The following is a 19346-nucleotide window of genomic DNA, read 5'->3' on the forward strand; positions in this document are numbered from 1 at the left end:
TTTAATTATTTAATAGGTCAAAGTTGCTTTTAGACTGGCCTAGTCTTTCCTTTTTTAACTGATTTGATTTGAAAGTAATGATCTCAATCGAAACTAAGGTATAATAATGTTCACCAACGAGTATGATATATTTATTATGTCTGTTTAACTCTGACTGAGTTAAATACTGAAAAAATTGTTAACTAGGCAGTTACCTTACCTAACAGACGTTAGGTTAGGTACTCGTGCCTCCTCGTAAAATTTATTCAAGTCGTTATCTGTAAGAAATTTAAAAAATTATTAAAAAGTTTTTTTGTCAAAAAAAAAACTATTTACCTATCGTCATTTTGCTATTTGGACTTGTGTTCTTTAGAAAACAAGTGATTCAATTGTTGCTCCAGATTTTTATTGTTATTTATCCTTAAAGTACACGCGACTTTATGACTTTTGTTATGATTATTAGTAAATATTAATTATGAAAGAATAATTTATTTATTGTTTCTTTCCTTACCAAAATAAGTGGTACTAAATTCTAATATTGATTGTTGTGCATAAAAGTAGGTATATTAGATTAAAAAAACCTGTGTTTTTATTAAATTTCAACCTATTTCAGCAGTTTTCATTAAAAGACTCGAGACCCGAGAAAACTCGAGACTTTGGCCTCGAGAATTCTCGAAACTCGAGAAAAAAAATAAGTCGAGAAATCAGAAACCCTACACAAACGTCAACGATGATTTTATTTAAACTTATATACGTCGTAACCACATCAGGGTCATGAATTACCGGGAATACCGGGGGCAGCAAGGTTTTGGAGTGGAGGCCGCGTACCGGAAAACGCAGCGTGGGACATCCACCCACAAGGTGGACCGACGACATCATAAAGGTAGCAGGAAAGCGATGGACGCAAGCCGCTACCAACCGGGTAGCATGGAAAGCATTGGGGGAGGCCTATGTTCAGCAGTGGACGTCCTATGGCTGAAATGATGATGATGATGAGTTAGCAGCACCCTTCTTTTAATGTCACAGGTGAGACAGTTCAGTGTAGGTACACTATCACACTATCTGCTGACAATGTACCTAGTCCAATTAATGTAGTCTTAACTTTACCTTGTTGAGGTGGGTGGCTGAAACCAACGCCATAATTTGCGTATTATGAATGATTTCACAATAATACTTTAAAAATTCAGGTTCCCGAATTACCGGGAACATTTAAAAAAAGAAGAAGTTTATTTAAAGATTAGCAATTACGACTGTATGCAAGGCATTGGGCTCCTTCGTAAAACGTATCAGTGGCCTAATTCACGTAGTATTTTGTAATAGTCAAAATGTCGATTAGAAGTTGTCCGTTAACAGTCTTAAATCCGTATTCACGTGTCATTTCGATAGAATTACTCGATGGGATCGCAACTCAGCGATTTGTCATTAATTTGACGTTGATCACGTGCATCCGATTAAATCAAAGTTCAAAATCTAAATCTAAAGTAAATGTATAACTCAAAGGTGACCGACTGACTGACGGACGGACTGACTGACTGACTGACTGACTGACTGACTGACTGTCTGACTGACTGACTGACTGACATAGTGATCTATCAACGCACAGCCCAAACCACTGGACGGATCAGGCTGAAAGGACAATGCCCATTACCTGTACCAAATGAGGAAGATGTAAATCAAAATTTATTCCCCTTTTTCAGCCCTAACAAAAACTTTAAGCTAAAATAAGACTAACTGTGAAAAAATTTTGTTGATATCACGAAAATTGAATATTTTATAAGCAAATCAATATGGGAACGCGCGAAAACTGATAGCACCCCTGGAATACGGGCGGTGACGTCACACCGCTCGTTGGGCAACGACGGACGGGCGGCGCGGGTGCTAGCTGCGCTCTGTAAACTTATTTTCGTTCATTTCGATACATTTTTTATTTATATTAACCGTATCTGATGCCAACCAAATAATCTTACGAAAGTAGATTTACTTATGGTTGTGGATACTTTCAGAAAACATGCAAAGTACCTTTATTATTGCAGAAATCCAAGGGCTAAAACTTGCAAGGTAAGTGAACCTATTATTATGGATGCAATAAATAATTGAGTATTTAGTATTTACGCTTTTTGTAGTATTTGACGTAGATTATAAAAGTTATATCTAGTTTAAAAGTAAAAGTACTAGTGCTGTCAGTCAGATTGCTGTGGGTTATCGATAAAAAATAATACCCATCAATAATTTAGCAACGTTAAGTCTTAATATTTTATTTTTACAGAGTTGGACGATCACGTCCAGTCGTGTTATAGACTACTAACTATCCAATTATCGAATTATGGACATAATGTAATACTCGTAGGGTAAGTTCATTTGAAAATACTATATCCGCAGTGTACAATAAAAACAAGAGTTACACCTGAACACAAAGTTAGAGCTACGGCATATCATTGTACATTAAAATTTGTTTGTGCTGAAGATAACGAATAAATTGGAAAATCTGGAATGCGGAGGTTTTGCAGCAAGCAATGAAGAATGCAAACAAACAATGGCATTAATTGGTTTTAAGGTTATCTATATGTATAGACGTAGTGAAGATCCCGCTTGTACCGAAGTAGCGTGCTATTGGAGGAAACCAAAACTGTTGTGCAAGTTGGATCTCAGCTAAAATTTGAACTGCCTTGTATAGGCAGTATAAAAATATATGTGTCAGTAGTACTACCACCATAACCATCTGACACAAAGATCAGTCCATCGGGCTTGATGATTTTTTTGTTCACTTTAAAAAGTTATTAGTAGGTATACACTTTGTAACTTTCTATGGAATCAGTGTACGATCATGAATCGCAAGTAAGGTACAGTCTGTTTTGTCACAGTTAAAACTGGTTTCTAACTCTATCGAGGGTCGTCAACGTTTTTCCTGATTTTTATAGTATGAGTCTGTTACGTCTTTCTTTTTCTGTTCTACTTGAATCTTCGTATCTCTCGTCTTTATTTCTATTTCTATTGCAGATAACTCTATTCGGCGTACTACGCTACGTGCCCTAGCTGCCCATTGCCATTTCAGCTTGCTAATCCGTCAGGCTATGTCAGTGACTTTATTTGTCAACAATCTCGAGAATCAAGCTCCGAAACGAAACGAAACTGAGTAGGGCGCAGTTCGACATAAGCTTCATTTTGTTCGTATTCATCCGAATGCCTACCTGTTCCGATATATTCGATTAAGGACTTTGAGCATTGTGCTGAGGTCTTCCAGCAACTCTGCCATGAGTGCCATGACCACAATATCGTTAGCAACGGTAGCGATAATTAATATGGCACCGCTGGAGAGACTGCAGCACTGCTCAAGTTTCGATCGAATAGAAGGCCTTCTTCTCATATTCCACGAACGTCAAGCATAGTGGCAAGTTATACTCCTTCCTTTGTCAAAGTTAAACTAAGATGGTGCAACCCACCCTAAGGCTGTTTTGACAAATCCGTATCGTGATGTCGTTTTGACAGCTAGTTTGACAGCGAAGTATAGACGTAAACAGAGAGCAGCCCCCTTAGACAAAACGCACTTTTTGATCGAATCGAAAATCGAATCCGTCAAATCTCAATACAAAAAAGGGGCTTTTCGACCACTTTTCGACTGGTTTGCGATTATAATTTGCACTTTGTCTAGACCCACAGAAAGAAGGAAGAAACTAATTTAAAAAAAAAAGCTAGAAAAAGTAAAAACAATCGCAAAGTCATAGACATTTTTTAACTTTTATTCGATTTTGAATGAACTTTTATATCGCCGCGTCGTTGGTGGTTCAATGTGCATTTTGGCTGCCATTTTCCGATCGAATCGAATCACTGGTGACGCGGCGACTGACATTAGTGAAAACTTCCCATTGGTTTGCGATGGCATTTTGACTAGACCCACTGGACTGTATGTCCTGTCGATGACATTGACAGTGGGGCGCCACCGTCAATACCGGATCGCTGGTTCAGATTTTAGCCATGTTAAAAACCATATAGTTGAACGATGGTAGCGCCCCCCTGTCATTGAGTTTGGTGGGACAGTTCAGCGTGGGTCATCTATATTACTTTTCCTATGTATTACTTGTTCTTTGTTCTTGGATTGACACTTGACATTAGGGGCGTATAGCCGAAAATATCATTGTTAGCTCTACTAACGAAATGGCGTTCGTTTAGTGCATAGTGATAGCACTTATCACTGCTAAAAAATGGATGGAAAACGTCACTATTGAAGCTCGCAAACGTATTCTCGCCGAAAACATGCTAAAGTTTTCGGCGGTTATGTCGGTCGTCATTTTGCTTACAATTTCTAACAAATTCTATTTTTGGCCAGACGCCCCGGCATTAACAGTTGCGTTGCGTTCTATGGGTCTAGTCAAAACCATAAAGTTAATAACGCACTTTAAAATCGCAAACCCATCGCAAACCAGTCGCAAACAAATAAACAAATCGCAAAAGAGGTCGATAACAAAAAAGGCTTAGCCAAACGGCAAAAAATCGAATCACAAAGCCCTACTTATCGATAATCGAAAGACTGTGGGTCTAGTAAAAATGCCATCGCAAACCAATAGGAAGTTTTCACTAATGTCAGTCGCCGCGTCACCAGTGGGTCTAGACAAAGTGCAAATTATAATCGCAAACCAGTCGAAAAGTGGTCGAAAAGCCCGTTTTTTGTATGGAGTTTTGACGGATTCTATTTTCGATTCGATTAAAAAGTGCGTTTTGTCTAGGGGGGCAGTAATTCGATTCAATCGGAAAATGGCAGCCAAAATGCACATTTAACCACCAACGACGCGGCGATATAAAAGTTCATTCAAAATCGAATAAAAGTTAAAAAAATGTCTATGACTTTGCGATTGTTTTTACTTTTTCTAGCTTTTTTTTTTAAATTAGTTTCTTCCTTCTTTCTCACAGATATGGATTAGAGTAGATACAGCAAGTTGATCGTCAAAGCGTGCCATACCGATATGTCCAAATGGACATACATGGTCGAGTGATGTTCGTGTAATCCGATTACAACAATCGGTTACGATGATTTTACGAGGACAGTTGTACGAACACGGTAGAAAGAAGAAATTATTTACAGATTGAGAATTGTAATTAACAAATACCTAATTAATTATAAAGTAGCAGTAGAAGAAGTATAAAGTAGCATTGTTTTTAATACATATCCTGCGATGTTTAAACGCTGGTAGGGTAAAAAAAAATAACGAGAATTGGTTTATTTAAAAAGGTAAATAAAGATGTTTTTGGTTTTGTATTTAACAAATTATCAGTTTTATCGGAATTAATTAATTTTCGAATCGAGTCACACGATATCTTTCGATGACTTTGCGAATGCAGTACGATGATACGATTATTTTTACGTTGCGGCAATCACTAAAATTCGCTAAAATGACACTAATGACGTTTAAAAAGTGGCACGCTCGGCTTCATACATTTTTTTTCACATGCTGCATCTATCCATATCTGAGCCCCGATTACGGTAATTTTTAACGTCAACAATCCAGACACGCTTCTCGATTCTGCTATACGATTGGTCGTTCAACAGCGTACGTCAGCTGTTTTGACCAATCGTATCGCAGAATCAGAAACGCGTCTGGATTGTAGACGTTATAAAAGTTACCGTAATCGGGGCTCTGTGTTCTTTCTGCTCTCTGTTTACGTCTATGCTTCGCTGTCAAACTAGCTGTCAAAACGACATCGCGATACGGATTTGTCAAAACAGCCTTAGGGTGGGTTGCACCATCTTAGTTTAACTTTGACAAACGTCTAAAATCTGTCAAACTCCATACAAAAAACACCGGTTAACGTCATTGTTACGCTCAAAGTTAGGTGGGCAACTCACCCTATTGGTTTTCGATCGAATCGAAGCTTATCACAGGGGTTTTAGTAATCGCAATGAAAACGGCGGGTGTTGCGATTCGATTCGATTTTGATTGAGTCTTAAATGCATGTTGGCTAAGCTTTTGTATGGGAAATTTCAATCCAGTCTTTCGATTATCGATAGGTAGGGCTTTGCGATTCGATTTTTTGCCGTTTGACTAAGCCTTTTTTGTTATCGACCTCTTTTGCGATTTGTTTATTTGTTTGCGACTGGTTTGCGATGGGTTTGCGATTTTAAAGTGCGTTTTGACTAGACCCNTCCGGCGGCCGGATAGTTGGCCCATTGTCTCGTTGCATGTCGTGACGAGTTTGGCGCCGCACAGGTGCTTCGAACGCGATCAGTGGGTCTATTAGTAGACTAGACAAGTCTCACTTTTCGAAAATCGAATCAGTCCGAATAGAATGTCAGATTTTGCCACTTGTCTAGGGGGCAGATCAATTCGGACAATTTCGGTTGCCATCGTGAGTGTGTTATTAAATAGCGAAAATTAAATTAGTTTACTTGCTGCATAATCTGACTGAATTGCATCAGACCATCAGTGAAAAAAAGATCGCCTATTTTATTTCGATTTAACAGTATTTACTGTTTATGTATTCGTCATTAGAGTGAATAGTCCAGAAAAAAGAAATACTTTTTTATAGGCCTTAATATGGCTTTTTGTAACTTTTTGGACTTTAAAAGACGTCATTATTATATGCCATTTTATTTATGTTTACCTCAAAGATTAATGTATTTCATTTTATTAATAGGATATTGTCGTAGTTTTTTAATATCCGGTATCCGGCCGGATAGTGAGTTACTATCCGGTATCCGGCCGGATAGTGAGTTACTATCCGGTATCCGGCCGGATAGTAAATTTAGGCCGGATATCCGGCCTACCGGATAGTTACCGGATATCCGTTTCATCTGTAGCCTGTAGGGCCCGCCGTGTAGTCGGGCAATCGCCGGGAGGGATTGTGGTAGTGAAGGCTTTGTCCGGAATCCCACAGTTCCTTCCCACTTAAGGCGAATCATGGAGCACCGGGGTCTTTTAGTGGGTATGCCTTGTCCTTCTGACTTGGTGAGCCCCACATAACCTACCCTGTCCCCGTAGGGTAGGTAGGTATGCAATTCAATGCATTTTTCCCCCAAAAAAAAAGGGGTTTTCCAAATTATGGGTCGCGAGCGAATATTGAGTGGGCCCTGCTTGTAGAACGACACACCACCCACGCATCCAACCGCTGCACGGTGGATCGAAATGGCATTAAAGTGGACATAGGGATTTTTTCCGGAAAATCGAATTTTAAAAATTGCCAATCGATAGTCCTTTGCTCACTCATCACGACATGTCATATCACATTTTTCTCTAAACCTGATACTTTAGCTTAAAAAAAATAATTTGTGTTTTTTTTGTATGAAACGAGACATAAAGACCTAGGTCGGTATAACTGCATTATTTATTAATATTCTAAGCTATTTCCAGCTGCTCCAAACCGCAAGTTAGCCTGTTAAACGATTCCGAAAAAAATTAAAAATTGACTCTTCTTGTAATTGTATTTTAGTTCTTTTTTTTAGGAAAAGCTTCGATTACGGTACTAGAAAGTGATTTTATCGTTAGGTGACATTGTTATCTATTCTCAAAACCTGTTAAACCCTTTCTTTCCTATCAGCACGTGACTTTAAAACAACAATGAAGTTACTCATACCTCGTAAATAACGTGTTTTGCGAATAAGCAGATAATGGTCAGGGGTGGGGGTAAAAAACAGATAAGGATTGTTTATTTTTTTGCTGATAGGAAAGAAAGGGTTTAACAGGTTTTGAGAATAGATAACAATGTCACCTAACGATAAAATCACTTTCTAGTACCGTAATCGAAGCTTTTTCTAAAAAAAAGAACTAAAATACAATTACAAGAAGAGTCAATTTTTAATTTTTTTCGGAATCGTTTAACAGGCTAAGTTGCGGTTTGGAGCAGCTGGAAATAGCTTAGAATATTAATAAATAATGCAGTTATACCGACCTAGGTTGTTTCAAGTCACGATCTAGCAGGTCTTCGGAGAAAATTAGCACTTTATGTCTCGTTTCATACAAAAAAAACACAAATTATTTTTTTTAAGCTAAAGTATCAGGTTTAGAGAAAATGTGATATGACATGTCGTGATGAGTGAGCAAAGGACTATCGATTGGCAATTTTTAAAATTCGATTTTCCGGAAAAAATCCCTATGTCCACTTTAATGCCATTTCGATCCACCGTGCGCTGGGCAGCGGGCGCCTATAGATGGGTCCCGAGTTTGGGAACCTCTATTAGATGAGTCGTAGCCCAGACAACTTTGGGAATCACTGGTTTAGGCTATCTCTCAATTCATAATTCATAGAAGGGATTCCCTTCTCTATGATCTAAACAGTGGCGGCGTAGCATGGCTTGGCACCCGGGGCGATCACCCCCCGCCCCCCCCCTTCATAAGTCCTAAGGCACCCCTGGTATCCCCCCAGAATTTTGGAGTGAACTACCGATTCGAAGATTGAAAGACAATCGAACCCCCCCACCCCCCGTATCATGACAGACTTGCCATGCAGATGCGCCAGTGAGTACTAATCTGCGCGACTTGTGTCACCCCTTTAATGCTTGGCACCCGGGGCGCCCCCAATTACGCCGCTACTGGATCTAAAGGCCAGAGGCGGGGCAAGACCTAAATTTGATGTGGGCAAGACAGATTTGGGCAAGGCCTTGTTCTGTGGCGACCTGAAGACGGATTTTATGAAATAATAAAAAAAGGGTCAAAGGTCTATACATTGACAGTTTCTGATTTCTTGATTCAGAGATTATTTTTAAAGGAATATTGCGCCAAAGAATAATGTTCGTCACTTAAAACCGTGTTGTTGCTTAATTTTGTGTCTGATTATGGCTGAATTTGTTTGGAAAAAAATATATTTTTATTTTTAACTACATTGTTTAGCTATCAAGAATTTATATTTAATAGTCAATGTTCGTATTGTGATATTGTCATCTCCACCTTGTATACATTTTTTCAAAATTTTTGATGCGCGAGGCCCCTTGTACCGCGAGGCCGTAGGCGGTGGCCCACGTCGCCTACGCCTTACGCCGCCTCTGCTAAAGGCTATCTCTTCAGAAACTTGTGATAATGTTATAGCACAATAAACAAATTATAAACTTCTAATGACCGTTCCAGTACATCTACCTGACGGCAACGATCTGTACCACCCTGCCAATAGTCCGCAACAAGAACGCGCCGGCTCCATGCTGCGAGGAGGTCATCACGGAACCCACGCTCACCAGGACCAGGTATGAACTGGCACTGTAGATGACCCAAGCTGAACTGTCCCACCAAACTCAATGACAGGGGGGCGCTACCATCGTTCAACTATATGGTTTCCAACATGGCAACAATCGAAACCAGCGATCCGGTATTGACGGTGGCGCCCCACTGTCAATGTCATGCATAGGACAGTTCAGTATTTTGGAACTATATCATAGTGATGCTGACATTCTATCAATGGTGTCAGTACCATTGATAGAATGTCAGTTTTTAATTCTAAGTATTAACATAAAATATAGCTTTTGCCCGCGGCTTCCCTTGAGTGAAATTTAGTGTCACAGATCGGCATAAATTATATGTAAATAGCCTTATATGTAAATCTGGGTTACAAACAATAATACTGTAAAGTTTCAACAAAATCCGTTCAGTACTTTTTGCGTGAAAGAGTAACAAACATCTAGACATCCAGACATCCAAACTTTCGCATTTATAATATTAGTACGAAAATAACAGAGCGGAGGAAACACTTTCCCAAAACTTTACTATGGTAAAAACCATTTAACAACATACAGGGTGTAAAAAAATAAGTAAGTAAGCATTTATTTGCTGCACACAAAGTCACATACATAGTTCAACAAAATAACATAATACAATATTTAACATGCACATTCAAAATAAAAAAAAATAAAAAAAAATAACAATGAGAAATGAAATAATGTGAGCAGAGTTGCGGCAGCAAAAGGTCTCCGTCTCAGCATGTGTCACAAGCTAATGCCTGAGCCCCGATTACGGTAACTTTTAACGTCTACAATCCAGACGCGTTTCTGATTCTGAAATACGATTGGTCAAAACAGCTGACGTACGCTGTTGAACGACCAATCGTATCGCAGAATCGAGAAGCGTGTCTGGATTGTTGACGTTAAAAAATACCGTAATCGGGGCTCTGGACGCTGATTTTCAGACGGACAGAAATATGAGCCGAATTTAAGGTTTGGTTCGGTTTTCGGTTCAACGTGCAGCAGTAATATTATAATGATGTTATTTTGATTTGTTATAATCTTTAATTATTTTCAATAGGGCTTCATGGGGGATATTGGGAAAATAAATTCACATTGGCCCCCTTTCCATTTAAATTTTTTTTTTTTGAAACATGCAAAGAACGATTTTGGCAAACAGCATTTAGAAATAAATTGTTATGGTTTTTTACAGGACCACGGACAGCATCCCCTTACTGGACCCCACGATACAGCAACCGAACATAACGCCCGCTCCTGCTGACACCATAAGCACGATTAGCATCTAAGATAAAGGACTTTGACTATGGGGGATTTACCCACCGATTCGTATTTATATCTTCGCGATGAACAACGAAGATATTGGCGGAAATTGCCTTTATGTACCTAAGCTGAAGGAACTTATGGCATTCCAGTATATTATACCTATTTGATAGTATTTAACTGTGCGTTATGGTAAATAACCGTTAAATAAAAGCTATCTTCTTGTTCTAAAATATAAAAATTGACGATGTTCTTTAAGAGTGGTTTGACTGATTGAGTTTGAAAAAAATATTATGAGGACGAAAGCAAGCGATAAAAAAAATTCGAGTTTCTACTTTCATGATTAACTTTACCGTGTTTATGTACTTATACATTATTAGTACATAATATTAATATTTTATTGTTGGAATAGATCTTAAAAATATATAGTTTATTAAATGTCGCTTAGCGATATTACTAGAATATTAAGAGATGTGTAATAATAACTTTATCTTGAAGAGTTTTCTGTATTCTATTTCAGAATGAAATTTAATTATGTACTAATAAATAAATCGTATGGTTAGGGACGGATCCTTCTTTTTACGCTGACTGTAGAGTGTGACTTCTATAAAATGTATTATTAAAAATTAACCAACAATAAAAAAAAACAATTTGGCACTCGATGTTTAGATTTTCTATCAGAAACAAAATATTTACTGTAATGAAATTTATGTTTAGAGGAAAAATATTTTGATAAAGCAAATGCACCGGTATTTATGCTTCTATTAACTACCTTACATATCTACAACAATAACTTCAGACTTATTCTAGTGTATTAAATTGTGATTTTACGCGTAAGAGAAATTTTAATGTAAATAGTCAGTAGAAAATTCAACATTTTTAACTATTTATGTCACGTGAAAACAGTAGACGCCGTAGTTTTGAAAAAAATAATAAAAAGCTTCTGTATCTCGTCAGAAACAATATTCAAATGCACAAATTTACTGTTATATTCAAGCAAGACCTTACTAATATCTAATTAACCAACTTTTTAATAAATAAAAAAATATTGGGACAAAAAAATTAACTATCGCAAAAAATATTTATATTAAATATTTTTAGCACGTTTGTATGTCGTAACGTTATGTTACTTTATTAGTATCATGCAAATACCTAAGTTTATTATTTAGTCACGCAATAACGGATGAAGATTACGATCGAAATCATGATGTTGGACTTTTTGAATATTAAAATAAGAAAAAAGGTTCGCTGTCTATCAAATGCTTTCCCATTTGCCCCGATTGGGAGGAGAATGCCAATAAGTCGGTATCGTTGTTAGCAATTTAAAGAGGTCTTCAACCTGAGGATCTAAGCTACTCCTACCCAGGCTGGAATATTTTAACCAACCAAACCATCACAAAAGGAAAATTGTAAAATTAGATTATTTATAGTACTAATTCAATGTAAATAAATAACAATTTTAAAAGAAATTATTACCAAGGGAGAAAAGGGGCCTTGCAACTGCGAGTTAAAGCCGATTGGTATTATTAACTAATATTGTGAAAAGCTAATCAAATGCCATTTTAAAATTCAATTTTCGGTCATGTTTACGTTTGCTTATTTGAGCCTAATTCTTTCAGTCTGACTGCTTCTACCTTAGCTGAATTAAGAGGAAAGGGCTTTCTTCTCGCGTAGTTAAGACTTGTGATTGATAGTTTAATAATAACTCTAGTGTGATAGTTATTGTTATAAGTTTTAATAAATGTTTTAAAATTGGAACTATTGGAAGTGTTTTCTTTGTTCTTTTTTGATCCTAAAATTTTAAGAAGTCTAACCCCAAACTAACACACCACAACACTTCTTATAACAAGATAATTGAGGTTTACTTATTATACTCGTATTAGATTAGATTTCTCAATGTTCACCACTGGGTGGACATTGTTAACACAGCTGTTAGTTACATAAATGTAATATCGATGGCAATGTGTAGGTATAGTGATTGCTTGTGCGTGCGCGTTTCCCCCCAGTGTATTGCTGCCAATGGGAATAACATAAAAATTGTGGAATTTGTGACTTTTTTTTAGCTCTGGCTGTCTGGACAAATCTTCAAATGGCTCACATTTAACTAGGTCAATAGGGCACTTTATGTGACGGCCAAACAACCTTAAAATTGTTTTTTCCAATCTAGATTTTCGTAAATTGATACACCTAAGAATTTGAGGTCTGTTATTTCGTTTATATTTTTTATGTTTAGGCTTACGTTTGGATCGAATCTCTTTTGTTTACGCTTGTTAAATTGTATGAATTTTAATGTATTAATATTAATTTTAAGATTATTTGCATGATGCTATTTAGGTAAGTAGTTATTATTGTCAATCGTACCTACCTATATTAATGTCAGTTTCATGATAATTTACTTTACATCGTTTTGTGTCTTGTCACCGGGCGTTATTTCATTTATTTATACGTAGGTACAGTAGAAACATAGGGGAGAGTTCGGTATATTGTACCGCCGGGTAAATTGTACCACCCTTATATTTTGTAAAGTATTTATTGAATGTCTGTAATTGCAACACTCAGCGATACACAACTAAATTCAATTAACCCTACAGCGCATAGTGGGACACATATGGTACATACCAAATTATTGCCTATATTTCATAACACGATGCTATTTAATGCCATCTATTAGAAAGTACCTTAACTACACACTATAGCACATAACAAAATAGCTCACATTTGTCGCCACGGAAGCGCTGCACTCAGTAAACTGTTTTGCAGTCGAAAAAGTCGGTCAGTTTGTGAAAAAGCTTATTAGTAAAGTTTTACTCTTGGGGAAAAAAGTAAAAATTACAATGTTTTCTTTCGAAAAAATATAAAAGGGGTAAGTTATTGTTTCTAGTTTATTGTTAAATAAGTATTTTTTGATATCAGTTACTATCAACGCATATTTTGGATGTTATTTGTATGTGCCTGATATGGGTCACTGTGAAATAAGGGTAATTATATTACTTGATTGATTTCAGATGATGACCCGCAAAAAGAGTTACAGAAACTGAAATTAAGCATATTTCGAATCAGAAATGAAGAGATCAATAAATGAACTAAAGCTGCTGACATAGCCCGACGGATTAGCGAGCTGAAGTGGCAATGGGCAGAGCACATAGTACACAGAACTGACAGCCGATGGGTCAGGGAAGGGATGGGAGTTCTGGAGTGGAGGCCATGTAAACGTAACGTGGGACGTCTACCCACAAGGTGGACCGACGACCTCATAAAGGTAGCAGGAATAAAGCGCTGGATGCAGGCCGCTACCAACCGGGCGATGTGGATATCATTGGGGGAGGCTTATGTTCAATAGTGGAAGTCCTGTGGCTGAAATGATGATGATGATTGTCATTCGTTTCCGATAAAATATGCTGGAGTAAAGGATGAAAAAAAGCCAAAAGCTATCGTGCCACCCAAAGACGCCAGCAGGACTGATGGCATCGACAACTCCCCGTTATGGTGAACTACGAGAACACGTTGTACGTTTCCAGGTTGTAAGGGGAAGTCTTTCATCGTTTCAGTCCATGGTCTGGAAGATGTAGTGTGGGCAGGACCCTCACTAGGTGGACCGATGATCTGGTGCAGGTCACGTCAGTACCTGGATGAGGGCAGCGCGGGATCAGTCGTTAAGGAAATTCTCGGAGGAGGCTTTTGTCTAGTACTGGACGTCATTTGGCTGAAATGTTTTATAGTTTGTGAAAAATGTAAGGTGACAGTGTGCCTAAATAAAAGTGAAAATTGTCTTATGTCATTTCATAATGTACATTTTATAATTAAATAGTTACTAAACCGTAAAATTTCATTCAAAAGGAAAAAGACTGCATCATGGTTACTGATCTCATTAAATTCCTATTTTCTATTATATTATGGTGTCGTTACTTACTATATTATACATAAAACATTTTATTATAATATTAATTTAATTTTTAATTGAAATATAATCATAATAAATCTTGCTGTTTTATTTCATTGTCACCGACAGTATGTCAGACCATACATAAAACTTTAGGCACCCTTAATGCATTTTGGGACACATCTGGTACATACTGAAAAACTCAAAATATTTCCGAAAATATTGAAAATAGATTTTTTTTATTATTTTTCCCGAAACATAGATAACATTTAAAAGTAATATAATTTTTTTTGTTCAATTTGGAAAAATCGTGCACTGTAGGGTTAATATCGGCCATGTGGTTTTTGCCGTGACAACGAACACGTGTGTTTTATTTTGAAAAGTATTTTTTCATTGTTTTCAAGTAACTTTTGACAATGCATGTTTAGTTTGTAATAATGTTAAATTTAATCACAGGATGTTTCTAATATATTATTTAGAAGCGTAAATTAGTGTGGATTACAATTATTTGAAACATTTTTCGGTATTTTTAAACTATATTTTTTACCGATTTTTTAAAAGCACTATCACCTAGTCGGCTAAATTGTACCACATCAAGTTGTATGGAACTTTACCAAAGGATTTTGAATGTTTTTTTAGTAAATCATATTTTGAAGTTATAATAGCGTAGTTATGTTTGACTAACAATAAATGAAAGCAAAAGACTGACAAAGTAGATTAGGTACAAGAGTGTGCGTTACGATAATTGGAATTACAAAACTTTTACTCAAAATCGTGATAACTTGTAAAACAATATCGATTGTCTATGTTATTAACTACTGTTCCTTTTCGTTACCTAATTTGTTAAGAATGTATCGTATAATATTTTGCCATAGTTTTTTTATAGGCTTGAAATTTATTGAAATCTAATTTAGTAACCCTGTGGTACAAATTATCGAACCGGTTGGCTAAATTGGACCGAAGCTCTGAACTCGTATTTTGTTGATTTGTGCTAAATATACAACAATTATGTTGATTAATACCTATGAAATAGTAAGTTGAATAATTTCTCTTTAATTATATACCATGAACATTAGCAAAAACAAAAGAAAACTACGTGTAAAATGGGATTGAAAAAAACTGGTCCAAATTACCGGACTCTCCCTTAATTGGTGCCAGCAAAGTATTTCTTTACAAATATCGGAGTCCAAAAATCGCCTCTGATTACTGACTCACAATAATTAAAGTAAGTGGTGCTTTTAAAAATACCACGAGCCAATATTATTACCTAGTTACCTATTCAGTTTGCAATAATACATTTTTAAACTAACAATAGGTAGGTACCTACTTACCTACCTTCGCAGAAAACAAAACCAAGGAAGCTTCATTGTTCTATTTAAAAAGGTAAGTACATTATTGTAAAGCTTCCTGGGTAGGTATGGTTTAAGCGATAGTAAAATAAAAGCAGCCTTTTACAAAACAATAGCCGAAACCATTCAAAAAATAAAGAAATTGTATTTTAATACCACGTAGCACGTAGCAGGCGTGGCCGCGTGGTGTTTTAGGGGCTTTCACAGCCTGAGCTCTGTTAGCCTGAGTAGGTAAGTACCTACCTAACAGTTTTAGTTCTCAGGCTACAGCAGTCCTGGATCTGTCAATAGGCCGTATAGGCCGCGGCCTAGGGGCGGCAGATTTCAGATGACGCTTACTCGATTTCAGAAGATAAAAGTTAAATAAAGATCCAACCCCACCCTAGCCTACGGGCGGCAAAACTGTAAATCAGCCACTGGGCTACAGGCAACAAAAATAACTTTATCTTCATGCAATACACGATTAAAATTATTATAATAGAAGTCGTACATCTAATGCCTGATCTAATAAATAATACGCAATATTAATACTAACTCCTTAACAAAGAAAAAGGAAAAAAATATATTTTGCCAATTGATTACAAAATAAGGCATTATTTAAAAAAAAAAGCTTAATTTTTTGTATTGTCGATGTGAGGTCATCATACTGTAGAGGGGTATTTTGTCGGTAATAACCCCCTTTATCTCCCTGTTTCGTTTGATCCACGATTTTCAGGGCATTCCTGTAAATCTAGCATGAACAACTTTCGTCTTCGAATCGTTTGCGTATTCGATAAAATTCGATACTCAATCTTCGAATTAAACGATAACGTGACAATTTTGATTCTCAAAATAAGTTTCGTGCAAATCTCATACTAAAAGTTCACTTAACGACACGTTCACAAGGGCGCTGTTGTAGTTTTGTTACTAAATCTTTTGATGGCGATTCGAGTACGCAAACTATTATTTTGAACTCGAAAGTTTTTCGTGCTAGCCGTACTGTCAGTGGCGGATTAACGTATAAGCACTACAAGCACGTGCTTGGGGCCCCTGTTCTCCAGGGGCCTCCATCCTGGATGGAGATTGGAGGCGTTTCATTTCATACCTACATTTTATAGAGATTTAGCCTATGTTACTCGTAAGTAATGTAGCTTTCAAATGGTGAAAGAATTTTTAAAAACGGTCCAGTAGTTTTTGAGCCTATTCATTACAACCAAACAAACAAAGTTTTCCTCTTTATAATATTATAGTGTAGATAAAGTAAAGCGCGTTTTCCCAAATATACAAGTGGCGTTTAAAGAAAGAAAGAAAGAAAAATTTATTGACATGAACATCACATACATGACAGAGAAAAAGACAGAAATGGCACATAAATATTACAAGGAAATAAAAAGTGAACTGAGCAGTGAGCAGTGCAATCCTGTCGCAACAGCGATGCCCATCGCAATGGGATTCCACTCAGCATATGCCGTGGCCCACGGTGGGGAAGGCCACGACGCTGGTTTTCAGTGGGCCCCATGCCGAGTGGAAGTCACGGACACTAACCTAAACTGCATANCGTGTGCTCTTGGCGGGATCGAGAAACAAAAACGAGCACATGAATTTTGCACACGTTGGATAGCTTGTTTGGTGCGCGACAGCAGCCGAGGTCCATAAACCACGTCCATGTAATTAAATTTAGAAAGAACTAAAGAGTCGCACAACCTAATACGATTTTCAATGGTCAGATATTTACGTATTTGGTATAACACTTTAAGTCTATAATAACAGTTCCCTATTGTACTACTGATATGTTTCTCAAAGCGCATTTCCTCATCCATAAGGAGTCCCAAGTTTTTCGCCTCTGTAACCCTTTCTATTGATTCCCCCTTAATCAAAACTCTAACTCCCCTGTTTGTGATCTTTCTTATCTGATCTTTAGAACCCAATATCATATATTTGGACTTACTCCCATTTAATACCAGAGAATTGCACTTAGCCCAACTAGCTATCCGATCAAGATCCTCATTTAGATTGACAACAGCTTCACAAATATCTTTTGGTTTACTTGATATATACAGTTGAATGTCATCAGCGTAAATGTGATATTTACAATTCCTAATATGGTTAGTTACGTCCGCACTGTAGATGATGAACAGAAGTGGGCCCAAAATTGAACCCTGTGGGACTCCCCGACCAACAGCCACTTGGTCCGATACTCGTGTAGTACCCCCATCATCTGAAATCTCGACACACTGTGTTCTGTGCTCAAAATAACTGTAAAACCATCTCACCGCATGTGGACTGAAACCATAGTAATGCAGCTTGGCCAATAGCAGCGGGACACTTATGCAGTCAAAAGCTCTCGAGAAGTCCAACAAGGTCAACACAGTGCCATCCCCCCTGTCCTGAGCAGCCAGCACATCATCGACTACCTGGAGCAGAGCCGTTGCGGTGCTATGAGCCTTACGAAAGCCAGATTGTTTATGTGGAAGTATATCATTTTGTTCCAAGAAATTTTTCACTTGATCCGACACAACTCTCTCCAGAACTTTAGATAAACACGGCAGTATACTGACAGGGCGTAAATCAGACAAAGATGTTGGCAGCGTTTTTTTTGGTATTGGCTTGATTAGCGCTTTCTGCCAGTCCCTAGGGAAAACACCTGTGGTAATAGAACAGTTCACTATAGCCGTTATCGCTGATAGAGATTGCGGCAAAGTCAGCAATATCATGTCAAGAGAAACACTGTCTAATCCTACGGCATTTGATTTTAAACTTTTCAATACTTTTAGAATGTCGATTTCCTTTACAGGTTGTATGTCAAATTGATTCGCAACGATACAGTTAAATTCAAAAAAAGTCAGTTGGGATATGTCAACGCTATCATCACCAGGCACGTTCAAAAAATGATTATTAACAAGATTGGGATCGCTACAGAGAGAGCCTGGATTGTCAAGTGTTGTTTTAAGACGTACATGTTTTTTTATATGGGACCATACGACTCGGGGGTCATTAGTTTTGTTATTGATGTATTGATCAAAATAAACCTGTTTCTCCCTGTCCATTGCCTGACTCACACAGCGCTTAAGATCCCTATAATATTCTTTATGCTCGATGCGTCCAGATAGACGCGCCCTTTCCCAAGCCTCATCCCGCCTTTTCATCATCAATTTAATATTATATGTAAGCCATGGATATTGATGAAACCTCACATTAACAGTTTTCAACGGCGCATGTATGTCAAACATATTTATCACAAACCAATTAAATACCTGAACCATTTCATTCACATCAAACAGATTACATATGCGATCCCAATTTAAACCTACGATTTGTTCTCTAAATAACTCCTCATGTATATCCCCAATAGCTCGGCGTCTCAATTTTATTGGTTTTGGTTTGAATTTCCTGACGTTTACACTACATACTATAAACGCGTGATTACCTAGGTCATGCATATGATCTACTAGGACACAACATCCCTTCATATCAGTACAAACCAAATCAATCAAAGTTTCACTGTGCGATGTAAAATGTGTTGGGTTCTGTACACATTGAACCAATCCATTGCATGTCAAAAAATTACTTAACTTAATATAATTATTTTCATGTAAACTAAGCATATTAACATTAAAGTCCCCTAATAATATAACATTGTCACACCATGCAAATGTTTCCAATGACAAAGCCACTGCATCGAGAAACACATCAATAATAAGCCACGGTGGTCTATACGCGGTCCCTATAACTAGCTTCCTTCCAC

Source organism: Ostrinia furnacalis, unplaced genomic scaffold (assembly GCF_004193835.3).
Source record: "Ostrinia furnacalis isolate ACB-3 unplaced genomic scaffold, ASM419383v2 OfSCF1246, whole genome shotgun sequence".
NCBI classification, from domain to species: Eukaryota; Metazoa; Arthropoda; class Insecta; order Lepidoptera; family Crambidae; genus Ostrinia; species Ostrinia furnacalis.